We start from the raw sequence: 19,570 nt of genomic DNA on the forward strand, positions 1-19,570 counted from the left end.
AGAACAGCCTCTTAGATAGCACATACAAAGATTACTGCATTGAACCTGTGCATTATGTCCACAACGGGCCTCCTTCATGGGTCAGCAAACTCACTCACGAGTTGACTCACACAGACCGATAATGATCCATTAGTTTGAGTTCCTGTGAGTCTAGTGACGAAAATATTCAAGAGTCTGAACGAGTACACTTGAAGAAAATTTTGGCGAGCCTGAGTGAGTACGTTCGAGCACGGTTCTAGTGAGCATGAGTTCAAGTGTATCCGGTTGATGAAATGTTTTGCTAGTCTGAGTCAGAATGAGTCTGCTTCAGGTAAAATTTCGGTTAGTCTGAGTCTGAGTGAGTAGAAAGCGAAAAAACGTATTTATTAAGTGAGTCTGTGTAAGCTCCGTTTATTTTGCCTACTGATGATCTCCTCACAAAGGCGAGAAAAGCAGCACCTGTCATAATAACCACCTTGGCAAGTGACATGCACGCAAAGCAGTGAGCACCTTTCCTGGTCCAGGGTCTTGGAATTCAAGTCCCCTATCTGTGTTTGGCATTCTTCAATGCAAAACTATCCTCTTGTTCAGCTTTTTGGAAACCTCACAAGCTAGCAGAACATGATCATAGCCCCGTGAATTCCCATGACTGTAATGCTTCTAGTCATCTTTCACTGGGAAAGGTGCCCATCACTCAATTTGGATGACCTACCAGACATTCAAGAACGGAAAATGACAAGCATACCATTTTGTGAGAAAATGAAAAATGTGGCAACACATGCTGAAGTCGCTTCTATTTTCTGCCTAATGTGCACACCAATGTTTGCAGATGGGCTAGGAAAAACTGGGGATGAGGCAAATATAAGCATTTAAATTGAAGGATTGACAGCCTGTATATGAGCATGTGCCAGCTGCCATACATTCATTTATGTGGTACTTGCTTTGGAATGCTTTTCTTTACATGCATTGCATGTCCTACTAATGGCATTGGTTCCCTTCATGGTTATGATTCCCTGAGACAACAGGTCGATCATATTTGCATTGACATTACAACCTGTCTGGTATTCCTCATCAAAATTATCAGCATTCCATCTGCTGGCCTAATCAGTTGTCATTTGCTGGTAATGATGCCTCAGACAGTAAAATATTGCCACTGCAGCCCTTGAGCTTCATAAGTTGTCTAATTATAGGCATAGTGTCTGAACATAAGATGAAAATTTTGTGTTTTCTGTAAGGAAAGGTGCCCAAGTACCAATGGACATACACATCAGCTGAGCCAGCTCACTAACGGTCAAAAGCACGTGGGTCTTTATTAGATGCAAAGCAGCTCTTTGACTAGCCTGTGTAACACTGTCCCTCCATCCGCACCGCTCCTGTTGCCGCAGGTGTTGGAACAGGTAAAAATTTGAAAATAGTTCGATCAGTTTCCTTATTGTCACCATGTTTACAACATTGCATAAAAGAGACTCATTTAATAAGGACAACTTTTCTGGGGCCACTAGGGCAAATGATGCATCATGTAGAACAGGCACGAACCAGACACTCGTATGAAATGTTGCTGACATTGTGTTACCTCTCATTACATGCTGCACTTCATTTCCTTGCCTTGATACTGTTCTGTTCCCCTGATAAATGTCATTCTTTACATCATTGCAGCTACAGATAGCACATGGTGTCACTATGCTTCTGTAATCGCTGTAACTCGCGCACACCAACAGAGTGGGATTTTCATTAGTGTCCACAACGCTGATCACTTTGCACGACAGTAGTATCATGCTGGTGGCAAGTTACCTTTTCGTCCACTTTTGTTTCTTCATGTTACGTTGCTATTACTCTTAAAAACATCCCATATACTTTCCTCAGCATGATTCTCTCTTAGATCTCATTAATATTGGGTCAAGCAAAGAAAAATGAGTCCTTAATATACACTTTCCTGGTATCTAAGAGCACTTCCAAGGTGTTGTAAGCAACAGGAGAGCTTGCAATGTGAAGTGATTTACCTTCAGAAGTTGGGGAGGAGAAAGATAAAACTTTATTCAAAAGAAAGTTTAAGGGTTTGGAGCTGGCCACTTTTGAGAAGCGACCTCTTCTGCTCATGCAGCAATGGCTTTTTGAACCTTTGCGTCGGGGTACAGTATTCAGGTTTTCCATGTTGGTGCTAAGGAAGCTGGCTCTCTGTGTGGGGAAAGCCTTTGCATTCCCAGAGGATGTGACTTTGGTTTGCTATGGCATTTCTGGCACAATTTTTACATATTGAATCAACCTCTCCTCTTATGCAGAGTGCTAGAGGTGAGGAGTGTTGGGGTGGTAGTTTTGAGTTCTGCGAAGGACAGTGGCCTGAGAAATGCTAATTAGAAGTTGGGGAGAAAACTAATAGTCTGCAGCCTCCGAAAAACAAACTATGTGCTATGAATGACTTCTACTATAAGCCGTCCTGAACAATTTTCTGTAGATATGTGTGAAGACACTTTGATGCTGATGTGTAATAGTACAGTGATATAGTTCGACCTCAGTACTTTTAGAATTTTTGGGTACAGGAGGCCGTCATTGTGAGAGATGTTTCTGGGCTCTTGAGGGTCTCTTGTATTGACCTCTTACTGTACGATGGCCGAAGCTAAAACTAGATTATGGGAAAAGATTGTGAAAATTGTCTTTTATGCGTGATACACACAATATGTATTCAAAAAACAAATTCACTCACTTTTTTGCAGTAAACATGATGTGAAATGTGCATTGCTGTATACTTATGGCAAAATTACACTGCAGAAAACAGATATGTTCATGTAAGGAAGGCCAAAGTTTTACTTGTTCATTTTATTGGAGCACCACTGCCAGTAAGTCTGAAGAACTGAGAGTTTTTTTAAAAATTGTGGCTCTTGAAAATTGTTTAGTGATTCTATTTCATTTCTTTGGAGGCTAATACTATAGCCTGTAGTAGAGAAGCGTAAATTCGTTAGATTATTAGCAACAGTACATGTGCATAATAGAAAGTAGGCATTTTACAATATATACAATTGTTAACTTTTGTAGGCATGTATTGTGAATGTTTATAGCAGGACATAATGTTTAATTTTCATAAATCGTGTTGTACTGTACGCTAATGAAAAGCGACAAGTGTCATTTGCCAATTCGGAGTGCAAGGCTACATGGCTTTATATGAATTTTTGGTTTTCTCAAAAAGAAAAACCTAATAAATTCATACTGGTCTGTGATATGAACCAGGGACCAATAGCTATTCAGGGCAGTTGCTCAACCTGGACCAGGGTAAATTAAAAAAAATTTTTTTTGAGAGGTTCATATGGATTTCTTGTTCGGTGATGGATTTCCAACTGTTCTGTTCTGTTTTAACTATTTTGCTGTGGAGAGGTTGAGGTGCCTATTGCCTCGGCTACTTCATATCACAAAGTTCTGCAGCGAAAAATAAAATAGTAATACAGAACGGTACCCAAAAATTAACAATACGAAAAAAAAAAAAAAAACATAATAGCACACTGAAACCAGTTCAAATATCATGCCAATACACAGTTTTCTTTGCGCAGTTGACACAGTCATAAACTATTTACACGCACGCCTTAATATTCTAATGTCAGTATATACATGACCACATTTTATATAATACCCATCTCGGGCTTTCTGTCATAGGCGCTTGTCCAGTCCGGTCTCCACTAAAAAGTCTGTCAGGAAGATTATTGCCTTTTTCTGGAGATGCATCTCAGGCCATGGTCCAAGTAGTTTCTTTATTGTGAGGGGCCGTCTGTCCAAACTTGCTAATTTGTTCTTTAATTTTTCTCTTTCATTCGCGTATTTAACGCACTCCAAAAAACATTTTCTTCTGCATGACCACAATGGCATTCCGGCGAGTTGGACCGACGTATCTTGTGCAGGAAGCTGTTTGTGTATGCTACTTCCAATCTAAGTCGGTGGATCAATGTCTCTAGGTGTTGTGAAAGGTCTGTCGCTATGGAAAATTTTCTGTGTGGATCAACTTCATAAAGTACCGTTTCCTTTGATTTAGGGCTCTCAAACCACTTCTCCATCGAACAATGGTTAGCTCCTTGCGATATAAAAAGTCGATTTCCAACTAGTATTGTAGGTGGGTGTCGGTAGCATTGCCTTTCATGAGCTGTCTTCCTCCTTGTGGGATTCCGAAATGATTTATCCTCCAGTCTGCCAACACACGCATTGCTGTTGCACGGGCGCATTTGTCTTTGGCAGAGCCCAATGGCTGCATAGTGTATGTTAAGGGGGTGGATTGAAAAACACTGAATCTACATAAGGGAGGCATTTTTACCTTTTATGTTAGCATGGCCTGTTTATTGCTGATGGATACCATATATTCGGTGTAATATAAAGTTTATTCATGATGAAGCACAATAGGTGCATTCTCAACTTCCTTGGCCTGCCAATGCTTCAGCATGCGAATGAACAACCCTCTCCTGTTTCAAGCTTCAAACATCTTTGTGCCAGTTACAGATGTGTGCACAGATACTTGCCTTGAGAAAAATGTTGCTTTTTCTCTCATACCTTTCAAATAAAGAAGTTGGCCAGCAGAACTATGATAGATGCTGACCCTTTTCTGGTTTTCTTCGATAGTTACGTAACTATGGCTGTACGACACATGAAACTTCAGGTTGATGATTGCCTGGCAATCCTCCTTTTAAAATTTGAGCTCGTTGCACGAGATCTAGTTCTCCACTATTTTGGGCTTAAAGCAACATTCTGAAATACTTTTAATAAATTGTGCATGCTGCCCTTGAAGCTCTACTATTGTGGTTTTAATGCTGTGTGCTTAAGGGAAGCTTTTGTTTGTGGCCTTGGAAAAGCAATAACGTTCAACGAAAATTTATAATGAACTAGCTTCCAATCAAGCCACTTGGTACCTGAGAAACAATGCGAAGGGGAAGTTTTTTTTTAGTTGCAGATATCTGACTGGGATGATGACCGGATTAATTACAGCCCAGCTATTTTTTAAATGGAGCATTCATTAGCGAACTCATGTACATGGCCAGTTTGTGTTGCTCTGAATTTTGTTTTATTCTTTCTTTCTCATCTTCTATCTGGTGTAACCTGTTTACCACAGCACCATTCCCCCTTGCTTAGCTTGCAGCACACTTGTCCGGACGATAGAAAAGAAAAAGGAGTTACAGCGTGTAACAAATCTCAAACCTCTCTGGTACTTGGCATATTCTAGAAATTTTTTATGTAGTTGATTCAAGAGTCAATAAACTTCAAGAGTCAATAAACCACCAGTCGAGATCACCATCGCCTCGCCGGTCTACGTCACCCAGTTTGCCCTCATCGTCTTCCGCTCCTTTCACGAGCCGGTCACCAAGTCCTCGCGGGGGAAACTAGGAACGGCGACTTCTGGGGGTAAAGTCGCGGCCCGGCGAACTGTAAAAGACCCTTCTTCGACGCAACGACCGGACGAGGACGATTCTGGTTCTGCAGGGTTCTCCGACAGTTAAAAAAATTGTTTCTGCCGAAATCGCCGTCTTCGTCGACAATCATGCTGTTAACGCCCTCGTCGACACCGGTGCTGACTATTCCGTAATGAGCGCCAAACTGGCATCTGAACTGAGGAAGGTTACCAAGCCATGGCAAGGACCCCAGTTGCGCACGGCAGGTGGCCATCTGGTGACGCATATACTGGTATGTGCACGGCACGCATTCGAATACGTACGTCGACATTTGCGGGCTCTTTCCTCGTATTGCGCGTGTGCTCTCGGCCAGTCATTCTAGGAATGGACTTTCTTCGTGAATACGGCGCCGTCATCGACCTCCGTGAATTACTTGTGTCGTTCGAGGATCATTTTTGTGCTGCAACTGACAGTACGCAATTCCGGAAAAGAGCGTTCCTTGTTAGCGACGATTCTCTGACTCTCCCACCCCGAAGCAGCCTCTTTGTCAAAGTAGAATTGGGACAGGACGTGTCTGACGCGGTAATTGCAGAGGCCAATTTGTCTCTCCGTATTTCACGATAAATCTGTGTTGTCCGAGGAATCATTCAGCCTAGCAATAGGCATGCTCACCTGCTGGTCACGAACTTCAGCGACGAATATCGCCACCTAACGAGACACACTGCCATTGCATATTGTGAAGAACTTGCCGATGACGATGGTCCGTCCACGTTAGCTTCATTTTTATCGAATGGCCACCCTGACGAGGCATCCGTAAGCACTCTCGACGTAAACGAGAGACTACCTTCGGCTCAACGAGAAAGCCTTTTGCGTATACTCGGCTCATTTCAAGACTGCTTTGCCACTACGTCAAAGGTTAAACAGACACCACTTGCTCAGCATCGTATCATCACGGAACCCACCGAGAGACCCATCCGACAACATGCCTATAGGGTGTCGCAAAAAGAGCAAGACGCTATACGTGACCAAGTACAGCAGATGCTTCAGGACGACGTCATTCAGCCATCGATCAGTCCCTGGGCTTCGCCAGGTGTGCTAGTAAAGAAGAAGGACGGTACGTTGCGTTTTTGCGTTGATTACCGTAAACTGAACAAGGTCACCAAAAAGGACGTTTATCCTCTACCCCGGATAGATGACTCGTTGGACCGTATACGCAACGCTAAATATTTTTCCTCCATGGATTTGCGTAGCGGCTACTGGCAAATCGCAGTGGACGAGCGCAACCGCGAAAAGACGGCGTTTATTACTCCCGACCGCCTGTACGAGTTTAAAGTGTTGCCTTTCGGTCTATGCTCAGCGCCAGCTACTTTCCAAAAAATGATGGATACGGTTCTCATGGGGCTCAAATGGCAATCATGTCTTGTTTACCTTGACGTCGTGGTCTTTGCAGACACGTTTGAACAACACGTCCAACGCCTTCATGCAGTTCTTCAGGCAATCAGAACAGCGGTGTTGTCTCTCAAACCCGACAAATGTCATTTTGGATATGAAGAACTGAAGTTCCTTGGTCACGTTGTGAGCCATGCTGGCATCCGCCCAGATCCAGAGAAAACCCGCGCCGTTGCCGCCTTTCCCATGCCCACAAATAAGCGCGACCTACGCCGATTTCTGGGGCTCTGTGCGTATTACAAGCGCTTTGTCAAAAACTTCTCCAACATTGCTGAACCCCCCAACAAGCTTACAAAAGGCGGTGTCTCGTTTGTTTGGGGTCCCGATCAGTGCCATGCGTTCGACACCCTCCAAAACCTCCTGCAGGCTCCGACTGTACTGGGTCATTTTGGCGAAAGCGCTGACACAGAATTACACACTGACGCCAGCAACGTTGGGCTAGGAGCGGTATTAGTTCAGTGGCATAATGGCGTAGAGTGCGTGATCGCTTATGGGAGCAGAACGTTATCCCCAGCGGAGAAAAACTCCTAAGCATTTCCCCGAGGGCGAACATGGTTAAGTGCGAATACACGGGGTGATGCTATAAGAGGTATTTATTAATTCGCACTATTATATTTATTATTCACACTATGGTGCCTTTATGGTGTAATGGTTCCTGGGAATCGCAATTTGATCACACGGGGGAGTTTACGTTAACTCACTGGCGAATGCCAACGGATTTTAACTTTACTCCCCCTCACGACCCGCTCTCGACGGGAGACTGAAAGAGAAGGCGGGCGTGCGAGAGAGAGGGGTGCGCGCGCAGCTGCAGCGAGCGAGGAGAGCGGAGGAGCGAGCGAAGGGGGAGGGGGTATAAGGCGCGTTACTGACACCGATATCAGCGTGGCGTCCGTGGCTTATTCGGTAGAGCGTCGCGCTGCGGCCCTCCAAGTCCTCTTTCTTTTAAAGATAGAGAGAAGACTGCGGACGCCGCCGACGGCGGTGGATGGTTTGGGGTCGCTTATAAAGTGTATTCACACTTAAAACTATTCTGCTACCGAAAAGGAATGCCTCGCTGTTGTCTGGGCCATAACAAAGTTCCGCCCATACTTGTATGGCCGCCCATTCAGGGTAGTTAGCGACCACCACTCCCTTTGTTGGCTCGCAAATCTCAAAGATCCCTCAGGTCGTCTAGCACGATGGAGCATTCGGCTACAAGATTTCGATGTCACCATCGTCCACAAATCTGGGCGGAAACACACCGACGCCGACTGTCTCTCACTTGCACCGGTCGAAAATGCCAGCACTGACCTTGAAGACGACGACACTTTTCTTTCTGCCGTATCAGCAACCCGCTTAGCTGAGCAACAGCGTCACGACTCGGAGCTCATCCTCCCGCTTATTGACAACCTGGAAGGACGCAATTCCCACTCGTGACAACAATATATATATATATATATATATATATATATATATATATATATATATATATATATATATATATATATATATATATATATATATATATATATATATTCGGCGCGCGGGTAGCTAGAGCAAAGAAGAACGAAGTCAGAATAAGAACAGCTGGCCCAGGATCGGGTGTTGTATCTTGTTCTCTGTCTCGCTCATCACAATGGCGCTGTCGACGAAGAAGAAGTCTTACGTCCCGGCTTCATCATACAGGACAGCCGTGATAAGCGCCGCTTGAGGACGGCATCAAGGCCTCCTCGGCAGCTGTTCACCTGCCGCCACTGCCACCACCGTTCGGGGACGGTGTCAAGGCCTACTCGGCGGCTGCAGTACACGCTACCGGTACCATTTCACAAGGGACGCCGTCCACGCGTACTTGGCTATGGATTCTGCCGTCAGCGCAGTCGACAAGTGAACCCTCTGCGGGAAGCCACCGGTACGTGTCTTCGTGGTTCGTCGGCAGTGCGGGCTTCTCCATCGAGGAGCGCCGTCCACGCTTCCTTGGCAATGGGGTCCCACCCGCCGCTTCCAGTGGACGGCGTTCAGGCCTCCCCTGGGGTTGTAGGGCATGACCTTACACCCTGCCACCATTTCGCAGCAGGGATCCGCACCGGCTCCTGTCCTTTGGGAATGCCGCTCACGCTTCTCACGGCCTACATTCCCATTGCCGCACTCTTTCAACATACGAACTGCCAGGGAACGCCGTCCAGGCTTCTCTGCACGTCAACCTCACCGGCGTGAGTGCTGCAACGGCTACTCATTCGAAGACCGCGATCACCAACGCTTCGGACTTCACACACGACAGCACCGCGAACCTGCGGCGTACCATCGCGCTACTCCGGGTCAAGACTAACAAACTGACAGCGTCAATCTCCGAGCGAGCTCCTACAATGTTGCCAGAATTGCGTGCCTTCAACGCCGTGTTGGACGTAGCTGCCTCGCACGACCTTGAGGCAAGCCCATTGGAGCAACGCAGGCAGCTTTGGGGCACCCTCCTGCAGCTCTCAGACCAGCTCGACGGCGTTGCCTCAGTGATATCAGCATTCTCACGTGCCGCCCCACCATCGCCGTCCACCTACGAATTGCCGGAATTCGACGGGGTCCGGAACGACGCCGACAGCTGGGTAGCAACCGTCAACGCGCTAGCAATGCGCGCGGCCTGGACAGAGAATCAGAAATGGTATGTGGCCATAGACCGTCTTCGGGAAGGTGCAGTGGCGTGGCACTGGTATGAAGGTTGGAGGCAGCAGTCATGGGCGGAGTGGAGCGTCAAGCTCATAGCTGCTTTCTGTCCGATTCCCTGTGCCACCTGCCCATGTAACTCGACCTTCTCTCAGGACGGAACTCGGGACAAGCCCGACCTAGAGGATGCGATTCGAGCCCCTACCATCCTGTCATCTCTCGGTGACCAAGATGTAGGGAACAATCACGATCGTGTAACTCTGCCTTGCACAGACGTCGTATCGTATCGTCGCTGTCGTATTTAGAGCTCCTGAGGAGCACCGGCCCGACGGTGCAGCTGTGTCCGGCGGGTCCCTGATGGCAAGCTTTGCGCAACGCTCGGCAAGAGGCCCCAACGCAGGTCGTCCGGTCGACTTGGAGGCAACGGCCCCCATCCTACCGCACATTCTACCACCTAATGAGACAGGTCTTTCCGCTGAGTCTAATAACATCCCATCTGACCAGACACAAGAGGGTATGCGTGCGACGCATGCACTGCCTGAATCGGTAGAGTCTCCGATTTTTGGAACGGCTTCCGTCGAGGATCTCCCGTCAGTACGCAGCGTGGCTTCAAGAATCGCTGACTTTACAGCGTCCGGGAGCCCCATAGCGACAACGCTGCGCAAGTCACGGACTACGCAAGTCACTTCGCAGGAGCCACGCCACAGGTCAGCACGAGGACTTCACCCCAAGTTCGTGAAAATGTGTAATCGCATTGAAAAACATCTCTCGATCCGCAGAAAATTGCGCAGACGGCTGCACAATATGCTACTCGTTTCGTTGCCGGATCCATCATTTCCTGCCCTGTTTTCTAAAATGTGGTGGGACAAACGAAAGCGTTCTGTGATCAACCTGCGACCATGTCGATCCAGTCGGGGCCTCCCGTCAGAACCATCTCCAAGAAAACCACACCACAGCAGGAAACTTCTACCACGAGAATGCCTGCTCGGTCCAGCAAAGGAAAACCGGAGTCGAATAACTTTCTCTGAAAAGTCGCAGCGTGGCCGAGGCTGTAGACTGCCACGCGACAGTCAATGTCGTCCCACGGAGTCATCATCAACAAAGGGACCAATCAGGACCCAGTCCCCACCACGACATGGCGAACGACCCGGGCGACATAGCCAGTGTCGGCCGCCGGAGCCACTTTCGACAAACTTCCAGCGTGGTCGCGGCCGACCATCACGATGCGGCCAAGCCCGCCCACCAGAAAGAAACTTTGCCGCCAGATCCGCGCGCGCGCAGTCATGGCCGAGTGTCATGACCAAGAAAGACAGACGCTGGCGCTTCGGTGCGCGGATAGCTAGAGCAAAGAAGAGAAGAACGAAGTCAGAATAAGAACAGCTGGCCCAGGATCGGGTGTTGTATCTTGTTCTCTGTCTCGCTCATCACAATATATATATATATATATATATATATATATATATATATATATATATATATATATATATATATATATATATATATATATATATATATATATATATATATATATATATATATATATATATATATATATATATATATATATATATGCAGTTACATTTCGTGTGCCACCTTTTTGGTGCGTACGCGCGAAGTAAAAAAGTTCAATGGATTGAGCGTACAGTGCTCAACTCTCATGTCTATAACGACGGATCGTCGCGCGCGAGCTTCGGGACATCAAAAGAGTGATTTAGCCGCTCTCTACAATGGCGGACTTGAAGATACGAGTGCCAACAGCTGTGACTGAAAATATAATTCATGTTTGCTTATGTTCCTCTGCCGCATGCTGCGCGTAGATTTCGCCGATAACACGGCGATGTCCGATATCGTTGACGTAATGGCGCGACCATATTTGGCTGCAACAACGCATGCGCGAATATGAAAATGAAAGCTTTGTGATGAAATTGCGCTACGCGCGGGTAGCCGACCTCATTTTGCATCAGCTGCTCATGCTGTGCTATTTGTAGACGGCAGATTTTCGGCGCCATGGAATGGCTCACTGTGCGAGTCGCGTTTCAACTTTTTTTAATTGTTCGTGTGTGTGTGGACTTTACCTAGACCTAGAAAACTGTCTTCAAACAACCATGTCGCCTGGAACTTATCGAGCACCACTGGGAGCTTCATCTTCGGCATCGAAGTGGTGAGCCCCTAAATTTGACAGGCCGGCGAAGAGTGAGGCCATGTTCACTGAACATCGCTCACTGTATATTCTGGCAATTCATCGGTATACAGTTAAAGGCTAGGTTGCGTGCAGGCAATGTGCGGGTGGCCGTGGTGCTCTCGCGAGTCGCAACCTTAATTTCTTGCCAATTTTTACTGGTACGTAATGTGGTGTTCGCGAGTCGCAACAACTACGCTGTTAGCTTCGTCGGCTTGTTGCCGCGCAGATTGATGACACTGGCAACTTCTGGACTTCAAGCATGCACAACGTGTCGCTTCATGGGCCTGCTACGGTCGAAGAGCTGGTAACCGTTCACGCGTGTTCCTTTCCGTGTTAACCCCTGCCCTCTTTTCACTTTTTTTGCTTTGACTTTCTTGACTAATGGACCAACCGTGATTTCGCTCTTAAGTATTACCCGTAAGACTACGTTTACTTTTTTGCTTGCACTTTCATCGCCTTGCAATCAAGTTTTTTTTTTCCAGTAGCGCTGCCTACGTACTGACGCGCCCCGCTCCGCGCTTTATTTTCCGCGCTATCGCCGATGGAGAGCTTTTATGGCGAACGTGCTGCCAGTGTTCCATCAAGCAATCATGAATCTCGTGTTTCCGTGGGCCGTGGCAGTACTATTCTAGCCACCATAGCACTACAGCCAGAGAACACCTAACCACGGCCTGGCTGGCTGGATAGATGGATGGATTGATGTGGCCTTTAGATCGGGTGGCGGCTACCGCCACCTAGCCGTAATACTTAATGAACCATGAACTAGATTGATCTTTTTTCCAGTTTAAATATTGAAGTTAAGGACTGACTTTGCAGTGAACGATTTAATATTCACTCGTGCCTTGATTGTAGCGACCAATAAGATAACCTCCTTATAGTTATTTCTAGCCGCTTAGTCTATTTTACCCTCCCTGTCCCTAAGCCCCAGCACTTTGAAAAACTACGCACCATCATCATGAAGCCCTTTACAGAACATTATCAAGTGTTCGGCAGTTTCCTCCTCCTCTCCACACGCACTGCATACCCTTCGTATTTGGCCCGATAAATCTTGTGTGAATTGATAAATCTTGTGTGAACGCCTCCTTTGCGCGGGCTTTGACGCCTTTTCTGCCGCCTCATGTGCCCGGATGATCAGCTCTGGGCTGTCCGACTGGCCAAAGACGCCGCCAGGATTCAAGGCCTAGCCGCCGCCTGAGGAAGGGGTTTACAGAAGGGCCCGTCTCCCGGCCCCCCGCCACCTTTGACCCCAGCAGGGATATGTACACTTCAGTAATGTTTCTTCTCTCTCTCATGTCCCGACATGACTCCCCTCCGTTTCCTGCCGTGCTGGAAGAGCGAGGAGTGACGCTCAACCCCTCTCACCCGGTAGCGGATGTCGACTGTGGCGCCGCGTGCGAAGTCTCCAGAGAGGTTTAGAGCAACGCTTATTTTGCGCGCGCGCGTCTCCGGATCAGCTTATAGGGTGAGCACGCATTCATTTTTCAGTCCGTCGACTCCCGTTGTTTGGGACTTGTCGGACTTTGCTGATGGCGCCTCGCGCCCGAGGCGAACGCTCACCTTTTGTGGCACCTTTGCGTACGCTACGCCGAAGAGCGGTACGGTGTCCTAGTGCGTGGCCAAGCTACGCCGACCCGTATCTGTCCGAAGCCAACGCGAGCGCCTTTTCCCTCGTTCAAGCAACCGGGCCTTGGTCCCGGTGTCTCGTGAATCACTTTTACCACGGAGACGTGCTCGCGGCACCCTTGTGTAGTACTTCTCGCCCGTGGTGTGAAAGCCAATTTGCTTTCCCGCCGTGCCTTTGCAATGTGTTGTACTGCGTTTTGGTGTTGCCACAGGCAATAAAGCGTTGCCACCTTGAGCAGGATCGTGTTCCCGCCATGGCGACGGTTAACGCGTGCCCTGCGGCTCGCTAAGACCGGACCCACGCTAGTGGCCGTACTCCTTCGGGATACTTGCACACGACACTGGCGCCCAACGCGGTATCAAAAGCTTTAAGCCTTTGAATGTTCTTAGCGAGTCAGTTCACCTGCGCGATTTGGGCTCGTCGCAACATGTCTCTTTCGCGGGATTTTTGACCGCTGTCCTTGTTAGCGGATGTCGCGTTGCACAGGAAGGCTATTGCCTCTATTGACCCGAAGCACACGTCCGTGTCGCCACCCAATATTGTGGTGAAGACACGAGGCGCCTATCTGCTTCCTTTGGAGATGGCGCGTCGGTTCAAAATGGGCCTGTTTCTCTACCCGAACGTCACGCACAAGCGCCTCCGACTGATAATGCACCCTTCGGCTTGCATGGTAGTTTGTCGAAACAGCGCTCGCAGTTGGTTCCCTGCGGAATTGATGAGCGCAGGCTTTGGCCTTCGCCGACTTTTGCCCGCTGTCAGCCGTGCCACTGACACTTCGAACGCACGCTGAACAGGCGCCTGAATTGTCAATGGTAGCCGCACCAAGTGTGCATTATGTTCGACAACAGGCCCATCCCACAAGGAGCCTCTTTTGCTCTGGGGGTGGCGCGCTGGGTGGTGGCTCGTTTGAAACCGCCCCACTGATCGAGTTGGGCGACTGCTCACCTTCGCTCGACCGCGCCGCTAACGCACCAACGGTTTCCTGCGGCGCAGGTTCGACGACGCAGACGTTGCTGCAGAACGCCGTGCAGATGATCCAAGCACTCGCGGGAGCTGTGCAAACGCTTTCGGCTGGTACGAAAGGCAGTCACCCCGCCGTTATATGTCCTGTGCCAACCTACAGCGGATACGGTGATCTGCTCACCGCCCTAGATCAGAGAGCAATGGGTTTGGATGATCAGGTGGTGCTCGAACGTGTTGTTACAGTTGCATTGACTGGCACGGCGGCGAGATGGTATTGGCTTACCGGTTGCCGTGCAGCAACCCTTGAGGAGTTTCGCGTGGGCTTTCTGCGCGGAGTCCTTCCCGCTGACCATGAAAGTAGGATGCGGCGAGAGCTCGAGCTCTGTGCACAAACTCCTAGTGAGTCTTTACAGGAGTATGTACGTGCGATGAATCAACTATTTAGGGGTGAAGCTCCTTATAGCGGCACCCGTTCGTCTATCGTAGCCGTTGTAGGGTGTAACAAGTATAACATTTTGACATCCATGGTGGTGCCGGTGAGAGATTTCTTCTGTGCGTTGTTGAGCAATAAAAAAATAGTGCTCAATGTACATGCCAATTGCTGCTAATAGAGAATGAGAGACGGAAGCATTCGGCTTTTAGTTAACGCGCACGCTGCGATCCCCATTAGCAGCCATTGTGTTGCTACGTTATACTCGCTGGGTGTAACCTCATCAGTTTTAGAAAGGTTTAGCGAGCGTTGAGCCGTAGTGCCGTGAATACAATGAACTAGTATATACCATGAATGAACTCAAGGTGGTTAAAGGTGGGAAGTAGATACGAAGCACAAGCCGTATGAGAGAGAGAGAATTAACTTTATGAAAGGTCCTGAAGGGGACTGGGTGCCCCTTACGGGGGCCAGCCCGGTGGCTCCGCCCATGTGGGGACTAGGAGTCGGAGCTCGCCAGCCACCTTTTGGGCCTTCTGGACGGCCTGGTATTGAAGGGCCCTGTCAAGGCTCCTGAGGTGGTTGAACCAGTCGTCCTCGGTGGCAGGGGACCCGAAGCTAGCGTTTAGCACGGGACACTGCCACAGCATGTGACTTAAACCGCACCTTGAAATTTGACATTTGGGGCATTCTGGCCTTATATCTGGTAGGTATTTGCTGCAGATATAGGGGCTGGGGTAACTGTGCGTTTGCAGCAGTCGAAGCGTTAATTGTTGTGCTTTATTTAGTGCTGAGTGAGGTGAGGGGAATTCTTTTCTAAATAACTTATAGTGCGAGCAAATTTCATGATATGATAGGAGTGGCTCCCGGTGCGTGCTGGTGTCCCCCGGCCAGTGAGCCGCACCGCGACCCCCCGCGGCGCGTAGGGTCATGCGCGAGGTTATGGGCCAGCTCATTACCGTTGGGGACCCCTGGTTGAACGTTGATCCCTTCATGACCAGGGAACCAGTGGATATGCTTGTCTACAGTTATCTGAACAGATGCTAGAACTCTTAATGCCGCCTGGCAAAGTGTACCGCGGCGGTATGCCAGTGCAGCGGGTTTAGAGTCGGTAAATATTGTGTCGCGCTGAGGGAGTGCTAGAGCAAGGGCAATGGCCACTTGTTCAGCCTCGCAGGCTTTTTGTGTTTTTACGGTAAGAGCATTAAGAGCTTCTCCGTCTGGGGCGACCGCCACAGCTGCAAAGTAGGGTTTGTCCACGTATTTAGCGGCGTCTACGAAAACCACGTCTGTCGTGTGTAGGTTGGCCGCTTTTAGTAAGGATTGAGCTCGTGCCATTCTTCGAGTCTGATTGTGCACCGGGTGCATGTTCCTGGAGAAGGGTAGCACTGTGATTTTAGCGTGAAGGTGTTGCGGTAATGGTTCTGGTTCGTTGACTTGAGTTGGGATAGGGAGACCTATGTGTGAGAGGAGTTCCTGACCCGCAGCTGTCGAAGACAGGCGTATGAGTTGGGACATTCTTTGTGCTTCGATGATTTCTTGGAACGTGTTATGTACCCCAAGGGATAGCATGCGCTGCGTGCTTGTGGACATGGGTAGACCAAGTACTCGTTTTGTGCATTTTTGGATGAGGTTGTCTACTTTAGTTTCATCGCCTTTGCTCCACGGGTGAGCGCAGGCAACGTAGTGAAGGTGGCACATCAAGAACGCATGAAAGATGCGTAGTAAGCTCTCTTCTGTGAGTCCTGCGTGTCTATTAGCGACGCGTTGGGCGAGGTGCATGACTGCCTCAGCTTTTTTGGTGAGATGTGTGATAGTTAAGTCGTTTTTGCCATTCTCCTGTAGGGTAACGCCCAGAATTCGAACCGACGACACTATCGGGATAACCGAGCCATCCATTGTGGAGAGGTGAAGCCGTAAGAAAGTGTGCGTGTGTCACCTCTCGCTTAGTCCCTGGAATGTCCGCTGGATGGCGGTGCTTCTATATGGGGAATATATGATGAAAAGATGCGAGATGGTAGTACTTGGAGTGTTGAATAGATGGACGAACGGACACACAGACAGATGCATGGATGGACGCTTGAACGGACGCAGGGGCGGATGCATGGACGAACACAGGGACGGGCGCACAAACAGACGCACGCACGGATGGGCGGATGGACGCATGGACGGTCACACAGACGGACGCATGGACAGATGGAAGCAAGAACGAATGGACGGACGAATGCTTCGCCCCACTCTCCATCATTCACTCCGTGGGTATGCTGCCAATTTTTTTTCTATCGCTGAGCCCCGAGCCTTGAACGAGGAACGCGTCGAGCGGGTGACAGCAGGCACATCCGACTTCATACCTTCGCGGCGGCCGCTTCCGTGATTTGAAGGAGTTGGCCGCCGAGGCGAAGCGCATTCAAGGCGACCTTCTCGCCGCACCTGCCTTCGCCCGCCGCCGCCACCCAGTGGTGCCCTTGAGCCACGCTTGAAGAGGGGCCATGACCCTTCTCTAACGGCAACAGCCTCTCGGCGCCGCCTTTGCGGCTGCAACCGGCTGTGTAGGCACTGCGCCGTGCTCCCGACCGGGTTGCAGAAATTAGGTGCCTTATCTCATCTTCTAACCATTACCACCACCAACCGGCTGTGCGTGGGAGTTGAGCGATCGCGCTCTTGATCGCTATACCCGCGAAAGGTGGACAGCCTGCGCTGCACCACCTGAACCCTCCACACAGGGACGCTTTCCGACTCAACGTAATGTGGGAGGTGATGCTCGCAGAAACGTATCCTGCGATAACGTGGCAAGCCGATCACTACAGCTAGAGGCTGCTCCGTCTGGGAAAACAGACCGTGATGGAGTGCGCCGTTACCGCTGCCGTGAACGAGGGCACATAGCAAGGGAATACACATAATCCAGGCCTCCTGCGAGGCAGGGAAACAGGTTTGTGGGTCGTTGGTGCACGAGCGACCGAAACTTTGCTTCTTCTCTCGGCGTGCAAGGCAAGCACTTGCTGATACGCACGCGCCGTTCATTCCGGTGAATATTGCCGGCCGTGAATTTTCCGCGTTGCTGGGCACGGGCGCTAGCGCTTTGTTTTTCGGCAAACAGGTGTTGTCCCACTTGCAGAAGCACTCGGTGCGATTGCGAGACAGCCCAATGACATTCACCCTTGCGAAAGGCGTGACCTATTCGGCAGGCGCTTAAAAGGCCACTCACCAGGCCCTATACCAAATTCAGTTAGGCAGTGGAAGTTGTTAGGTGTCTGATGAGGAACGTTTTGCCACCAAAATTTTTCGAATCTGTTCATTACGAGCGGAGAAAACAGGTTTTGTGAAGCAGCGCAAAACGAGGGTGAGAGGAGGCGAGCTCGAAACCCTTGCCGCTCCTCCGCCTAGCCTTCGCAAGCCAAATACCTCTTCCCCACCGTCTCCAGCATCCGACCATGAGGTGACGTGTGCATGATGTGCCCGAACAAGTCCAACCGCCGAGCACGCGAGCAGCGTTGTTCTGTTGACAAGTGTTATTTCGTGGTTTTCTGCCTGTTTCTGCGGGATTGTTTGGAAACGCTGGCTTAGACGTGGTAGAGTAGATGAGCCCAATGAGTGCGCGAACGCGTAGGAGCGTTCCACGGCGGTCGTCTGCTCAATGCGCTGACCGCGGGGACACGAACGCATGCGGAACGCTGACACATTAGCCCCGCATCTCGTAGCATTTCACGGAAACAAATGGAAGAAAAAGGCGCACAATTTTTGATTGCTTCTCATTACTTATTTCAAGTTTTATTAATCTTTTAAAGCAACAAATACATAAACTACGCATGTTGTGTTAAATAATTTTGGCCATGTCACGTGGTATACTGTTGACAACGTCAGAGCAGAGTCGTCTACGTAGAGGACCAACGTCACTGCATTGCCGTGTACGTAGGGCCATTCCTACGCCTACGTCATGCCCTCATTCTCTACGCGTGCGCCAGCAGAGGGAAGGGGGAGCAGCTTTCATCTTGAAATTTGACCCATTTCCGCGGCGCGTAGCGTTGCAAAGTTTGACAGACGTGATCATGAACGCCTCTTCTACGCATTGCGCTTGTCAGCTCAAAATTGTCAAACCTGGTGAGTGGCCCTTTAAAGGTTGACTGTTAGATGGGGAGATCGAACGAGACGCTGCCGTATTGTTCATCTTCCAGGCCTCAATGTTCCAGTGATTGTTGGTCGGGACCTTCTCCTTAAAACCGGTATCGTTGTGGACATTGCGAATGGCGGCTATCGTGATGGCCCATTTCGCCAACTCGAGCCCGCCGGCGCTTACCGTTGCCTTTGCTGCAGAAGCGTCGGAAACGCGCCCTGCGCAGAGTTCGGGGCCAAGCCCCTGCTCAGCGCATTTGCCCTCTCACAGTCCCCTTCGAGAACGAGAGGCGCGGTACGAACCGTGTCGTCCGCCAACTTCGGGGTCGTACCCTGGCGTTCGGCGCTCGTCGGCTCGAAACCCCTGTGTGGGTAGACCGACACGACACGAAGAGGCACTACATCTTTTGGTCGCCTGCGCAACTCAGTTGGATGATGCACAGAAGGCTCGTCTGTCGACACTGTTACGTCAGTACGACGAGCTCTTCACTGATCAACCGGGCTGCACCGATTTAGTGAGCCATGGGATCGAAACTGGTGACGCGGTTCCTTTAAAGTGTAACCCCAGGCCCGTCAGTTTCGCCATAAGGCAGGTTATCGATGTGTTGCTAGACGACATGCTTACGGCTGGCATTATTCACCGCTCGTTTAGCTCCTGGGCGTCTCCAATTGTGTTAGCGCTTAAGCAAGATGGCCGTCATCGCCTTTGCGTAGACTATCGCCGTCTGAATGGAATGACTCGTAAGGATGCCTATCCGCTCCCCACGGTAAACTCCATCGTAGGAAACCTGGGTGATGCACGGTACTTTACTTCGCTTGACGCCTCTAAATGTTACCTACAGGTC

The 19,570-nt window shown here is 49.5% G+C and overlaps 1 protein-coding gene across 1 annotated transcript in view; it reads left to right on the plus strand.

Annotated features, from left to right (window-relative positions):
* The first annotated feature begins 11,244 nt into the window (after positions 1-11,244).
* The window catches only part of Raf (serine/threonine kinase raf oncogene), a 315,639-nt gene continuing 307,313 nt past the window's right edge, over positions 11,245-19,570 (plus strand). The window contains exon 1 of the mRNA XM_075896231.1: positions 11,245-11,580. The gene's annotated coding sequence lies outside the window, so the exon portion shown is untranslated. The remainder of the gene's footprint in view (positions 11,581-19,570) is intronic.

The sequence above is a fragment of the Rhipicephalus microplus genome, chromosome 5 (assembly GCF_043290135.1).
Source record: "Rhipicephalus microplus isolate Deutch F79 chromosome 5, USDA_Rmic, whole genome shotgun sequence".
Taxonomy (NCBI): Eukaryota; Metazoa; Arthropoda; class Arachnida; order Ixodida; family Ixodidae; genus Rhipicephalus; species Rhipicephalus microplus.